Genomic DNA, 6347 nt, shown 5'->3' with positions numbered 1-6347 from the left:
GAGCCAAAAAGTCCCAAGAACATAGCTGTCAGCCATGCAGGTGGGTTCTAGGGTTCCTTAGTTTCCTTGCAGGGAGCACCTGGCAGAGGATCTCATTTTCTCTGCTTCTTTCTGGCACCCAGACGTATTTGGAACATCTATTTCCTAGGCAATCCCTTGGATTCAAACAGGAAGTTGAGATGAACTCAGTGTGTGTTTGGGACATAGAACGCATTCCTTTTTCGAACAAGGTTGATTCCATGAGTCCTAGGCTGTGGTGGAATGGCCGGCATCTAGAGGTGGTGCCTGTCTGTGGTCCCATAGAGGCTTGGAGGATGGCTTCTCCATTGCCCAACGTGATGGATCCTAATGGATTTTTCTTTTTTATCCAAAGCGTTCCTATAAGGGCAGAGGGAACATTTAAAAGGATCCCAAGCAGACTTGGAGGATTGAAAAGGGAAGCTTGACTTTCTACTTTCACTCAGTGGACAATCTAGAGAGTTGGCCATGGCATCCTTTCTCTGTAGTAACATGGGTGGTGAAGTCGGAAGGAGAGTCCTTGGGAATTCTCCTGGATAGAAGCATTCTGATGGCTTCCCAGGGCATGGTGTCAGGAACCCTGGGGTGATTTTCTGGGGCTGATTGCCGGAGGCTGTGTGAGTCACGTTATCCTCCAGGTTTGCTGTTTCCTCCTTAGAAAATTGCTGGCAGGGAAGGTTCTGCATCAGGAAGAACGCTCCTGCACTGTCGGTGGGCATGCGGGTTCTTGCAGCCCCTCTTGAAATGAGCACGGTGGTAACTCTGAATGCTAAAAACAGAACAATCCTAGGAAACAGCAATTGCCCTCCTAAAAATTTCCCTCAAGTGCACAAAAATGCACAACCAATGGGGTACAAGCACAGTGATATGGACTACAGCATTATCAACCATGGCGAATGATGGAGGGCGTCCCAGTGTCCATTTGCTGATGAGCGATATGTGTGTGTGTATATATATATACATACATATATATATATATATATATATGAATGTAGACATCTAATCTCCCACATATTCTCACTGGAATAGTAGCTAAGTTCAGAAAGAATATATTCTTACCATTTGTGAGGATGTGGATGGATCTAGAGTAGATTTAGTGAATCCATATCAGTAAGAAATGACCAATATCCTATCATTTGCAGTCTATGCAATTTCAGAAAGAAAAGGTGAACATAGTGGGGGGAGAACGAGAAGTCAGTGAGGAAAGAGACTCCAACATAGAGCACCAACTGAAGGTAGCTAGAGAGCAGGGGTGTGAAGGGGAAGGATTCAATGGGTGATGGCCTTTAGGGAGGGCAGTCGTTGTGATGAGCTCTGGGTGTTCTGTGCAGGCGAGGAATTCTGAACTCCTACCCCTGAAGCATCAGAACTAACACTGCATGGAAAGAAATTGGAATGGAAGTGAAGGAAGGAAAGAAGAAGACCGTGTTCTACTTCACGAAGATGGAGGTAAAAATGGAGTGATTTTCACTCTCTTGTTGTCTTGATGATCGTTAGCAAACATACTGTGTTACGATCCACTAGATTCTGTTGCATAAGTCGCCCTCAGAAAGCTGCCAGGAAGTTTCAGATGTCAGAGCATGTCCATGTTCCATGGATATGTTCCATGCAGTTCACCCAGGTACAAAGGTAAGTGGAAAGAAATAAGGAAGAAGAGGAAAGGAGGTGTGAAGCAGTCAAGAGGTTGTCTTCCCCCTTTGTCAAGGAAGCCTTGGACCGATGTCCATCGTGAGGAAGGAGAGGAGTACCCAGAGTTTTTGGCAGGCAGGGGATTTCTAGGTCTGCCTAGAGCTGATAGGGGTCCCTGAAGAGAGCTGAGGTAGAGGTGTTGCATATCCGAACTGCTGATCTGGAGGTTGGAATCCCAAGTAGAAGAGATGAAGATGGTGGTCAGGTGGAGCATCATGCTCCAGGGGGCAGCAAAACGTGGGTGAGGACCCATGGGGACACGGCATTTTTCTCTGGCTCTGATGGCCCTGTGCAGCTCCAAACAGGCTGTTGTCCAGCTAGGTGGCTGGCGGCCTCCTACAGTGTGATTTCAGGGTTCCCAAGCCAGAGAGATTGAGAGACAGGCACCTTTTGAAGGAAGTTTGAAAACATGACTTAGGGTTCAGGTGATGGACTTGGGAATGGCTGTACCGATCTGCCAGTGCCGAGAGTGCTCCCTTCAACGTTTACTTCAGGAAATGGTACTTGCAGTGGTGCAGAATCTGGGCTTGTGGGCAGGGAAAACAAGAGGGTAGAGGTGGTTTACAAGAGAGACCAGGCTGGTTCTGCTCCAACCCGGGATTAACATGGAGAGGGCACTCGTTGGAATTGGGCATAATTGAGGGCCCGTGAGGTCCGCCGTGACCAAAGTGGCCAAGGTCGCTTAAAAATCGTGGCAAGTGGTGTCTAAAAGGAAAAAGGGCCAATACGCAGGGGCAGGGGAGCATTCCTGGAGAGGAGTTGAGGGACGGGGGCAGCCAGCAGTGCGATTCTCTCTATTCAGGAGACAGGTGTGCCCAAGGATGGGGCTGACCTCAGTGGGTGAACGCAGGTTTCTCTCGTTCCAAGGCTTGTACGAAGCACCGAAAGGCACCTTAGGTGCTGGTTTGGGAAAGGCAGGCGTGGCCGCGGCTCTCAGTGTTCCCCAGATAGAGGCCCCGAGGTACAGGACCCCGTTAGCGGAAGTCTGGTTAAGCAGGCAAGGGTTTGAGCCCGGGCCTCAGGCCGGGCCAGGCCCCATGGGATAGCGCCAGTGAGGGGACCCCCACAGGCCGAGGAGCAGCAGGCGTCGGCCTTGCTGCAGCCTGCCTCACTGAGGGCTTCCTGTTGGGGTTCGGGCGCGAGCACTCCGGGAGGGTGGCCCTGCAGACGTGCTAAATCCGATAAGAGTTCGCTGGGCATAATCCGGCCAAGTCTCTAGAGCTTTATGCCCTAACCGGGATTGGTTTGGGGAGAACGCTCGTGAGAATTGGCCAGAATTGGGCAGCCCTCCGGACTGCACTGCTCCCCGGGGCCCAGGGCCCTTTCTCACCCGGAACATGTGGCGGCTGCCCGGAAAATGCGCCGAGATGTCGTGGCCCACCCATGGTCCCGGCGCAGGTGAGCATTCCCGGAGCAGAGTTGAGAGAGGGATGGTGGCCGGGCATGCGCCTCCGACATTTCAGGTGCCTGGGGCGCCCAAGGATGGGGGTATGCAGGTTTCTCTCGCTGCGAGGCTTGTCCTAAGCACAGAAAGGCATGGTTGGCGCCGGAGTGGGAGGGGGAGGCGTGGTCGCGCAACTCAGGGTTCCCCAGATGGAGGCACCGAGGGACAGGACCTCGGAAGCGGAGGGCTGGGAAGCACCCGACATTTTGAGCCCAGACTTCTTAGCGGGCCCGGCCCTATGGGACAGCGCCAGGGAGGGGACTGCCGAAGGCCGAGGATTAGCAGGAGGAGTCAGCCACGCCACAGCCTGCCTCAAGGAAGGCTTCCTGGTGGGTTTCGTGTGCGATTGCTCGCATTGCCGTGCCAAGCACGAGGGCGCAGCCGTGCATAGGTGCGGCAACCAAAGCGAGATCGCCGGGCGTTTTCCATCCAATTCTCAGGAGTGTTCTACTCAAACCGGGATCGGTTTGGGCAGAACGCTGGTGAGAATTGGCCGGCGTTGGGCAGCCTTGCGGACCGCCCTGCTCTCCGTGTCCCAGGGCCCTTTCTCGCCCAGGGCATGCTGCATCCGCCGGGAAAATGAGCGGAAACGACGCGGCCAACCCGGGGGCTCCGGCGCAGGGGAGCATTCCTGGAACAGATTTGAAGGAAGGGTGGCAGCCGGGCATGTGCCTCTGTCTTTTGGGCAGATGGGGCACCCAAAGATGGGGCTGACCTCATTGTGGGCACGCAGGTTTATCTCGCTCCAAGGTTTGTCTGAGCCGCTGAAAGGCACCATTGGCACCGGTGTGGGAGGGGGAGGTGAGCCCGTGGGACTCAGGTTTCCTCAGATGGAGGTATCGAGGGACAAGACTCCACAAGCCAACGGCTGGGAAGCAGGCGAAATTTCGAGCCTGGGCTTCGTAGCAGGCCTGGCCCCATTGGACAGCCACTGGGAGAGGACCCACAGGCCGAGGATTAGCAGGAGGCGTCGGTCTCACCACAGCATGCCTCGCAGAGTGCTTCTTGGCTGGGTTCATGCGGGATTGCTCGAAATGCCACACCGGAGGGAGGGGGGTCGTGCAGACGTGCGGTGCCCTAAGCCAGTTCGCCAGTCATTTTCCGGCCAATTCTCACGAGCGTTCTGCCCAAACCAGGATCGGTTTGGGCAGAATGCTCGTGAGAATTGGCCGGCATTGGGTAGCCCTGCGGAATGCCCTCCTCTCTGTGGCCCAGGGCCCTTTCTCGCCTGTGGCATTGGGCGGCCACCCGGAAAACTCGTGGAAACGACACGGCCCAACCGGAGTCCCCCGCGCAGGGGAGTGTTCCCGGAGCAGAGTTGAAGGACAGGTGGCGGCCGGGCATACGCATCCGGCTTTAGGGTGGATGGGGCGCCCAAGATTAGGGCTGACCTCATAGTGGGCACGCAGGTTTCTCTTGCTCCGAGGCTTGTCCAAAGTGCGGAAATGAACTGTTGGCACCCGGGTGGAGGGGGAGGCATGGACGCAGGACTCAGGTTTCCCCAGATGGAGGCACCGAGGGACAGGACCCCAGAAGCAGAAGGCTGGGAAGGAGATATAATTTCGAATCCGAGTGTCGGGGAAGCCCTGGCCCCATGGGACAGCGACAAGGAGGGGACCCTCGCAGGCCGAGGAGCAGGAGGCCTCGGCCTTGCCGCAGCCTGCCTCAAGGAGGGCTTCCTGGCGAGGTTCGTGTGCGAGTGCTCCCGATGCCGGGACAGGCCCAGGATGGCGCCCGAAGCGAGTTCGCTGGGTGATTTCCTACAAATTCTCACGAGCGTTCTGCCCAAACTGGGATCAGTTTGGGCAGAACGCTCGTGAGAATTGGCGGGCGTTGTGAAGCCCTGCTGACCACCCTGCTTTCGGTGGCCCAAAGCCCTTTCTTGCCGGGGGCATGGTGCGGCCGCCCGGAGAAGGCATGGAAACAACGCGGCCCATGTGGGGCCTCCGGCACAGGGGAGCGTTCCCAGAGCAGAGTTGAAGGACGGGTGGCAGCAGGGCATGCGCCTCCATCTTTTCAGGGTGATGGGGCGCCCAAGGATGAGGCTGTCCTCCGTTGGGTTATGCAGGTTTCTCTCACTCCGAGGCTTGTCCGAAGCGCCAAAATAAACCGTTTGTGCCAGGGTTGGAGGGGGAGTTGTGGCCGCGGACTCCGGTTTCCCCAGATGGAGGCACCGAAGAACAGGACTCCGGAAGGGGAAGGCTGGGAAGAAGGCGAAATTTCGTGCCCAAGTCTGGGGGCAGACCTGGCCCCATGGGACAGTGCCAAGGAGGGGACCCCCGCATGCTGAGGAGCAGGAGTCATCAGCCTCGCTGAAGCCTGCCTCGTGGAGGGCTTCATGGTGAGGTTCGTGCGCGAGTGCCCCCAACGCCGGGTGATTCCTGGGGGGCGGCCTTGCAGACGTGCGCTGCCCGAAGCAAGTTCGCCGGGGGTTTTCTGGCCAATTCTTACGAGCGTTCTGCCCAAACCGATCCTGGTTTGGGCAGAACGCTCCTGAAAATTGGCCCGCATTGGGCATCCCTGCGGACAGCCCTGCTCTACGTGGCCCAGGGCCTTTTCTCGCCCAGGGCATGGGGAGGCCACCCGGAAAACGCAAGGAAATGATGCGGCCCATGGGGGGCCTCTGGCGCAGGGGAGCAGTCCCGAAGCTAAGGTGACATATGGGTGGCGGCCAGGCGTGCGCCTCTTTCTTTTCTGGCAGATGGGTTGCCCAAGGGTGGAGTTGCCTTAGGTGGGACATGCAAGTTTCTCTTGCACCGAAGATTGCCAAAGCGAGGAAAGGCACCATTTGTGCCGGGGTGGGAGGGGGAGGCATGGCCGCGGGATTCAGGGTTCCCCAGATGGAGGCACAGAAGGACAGTACCTCGGATGCCAAAGCCTGGGAATCAGGTGAAATTTCGGGCCCGAGTCACGGGGCAGCCCCGACCCCATGGGACGGAGCCAAGGAGGAAACCCCCGCAGGCGAGGATCAGCAGGTGTTGGCCTCGCCACAGTCTGCCTTGCGGAGGGCTCCTTGGTAGGGTCTGGGAGCGAGTGCTCGCAATGCCGGGCCAGGTCCGGGGGGTGGGGCTGCAGATGTTCGACACCCGAAGCGAGTTCGCCGGGCATTTTCTGGCCAATTCTCACGAGCGTTCGCTTTGGGCAGAACGCTTGTGAGAATTGGACAGCGTAGGGCAGCCATGCGGACCGCACTGCT

The sequence above is a fragment of the Mustela putorius genome, unplaced genomic scaffold (genome assembly GCF_011764305.1).
Source record: "Mustela putorius furo isolate JIRA1106 unplaced genomic scaffold, ASM1176430v1.1 tig00003914_pilon_pilon_pilon, whole genome shotgun sequence".
Taxonomy (NCBI): Eukaryota; Metazoa; Chordata; class Mammalia; order Carnivora; family Mustelidae; genus Mustela; species Mustela putorius.
The sequence above is the reverse complement of the archived record's forward strand: the minus strand, read 5'-3'. Positions refer to the sequence as shown.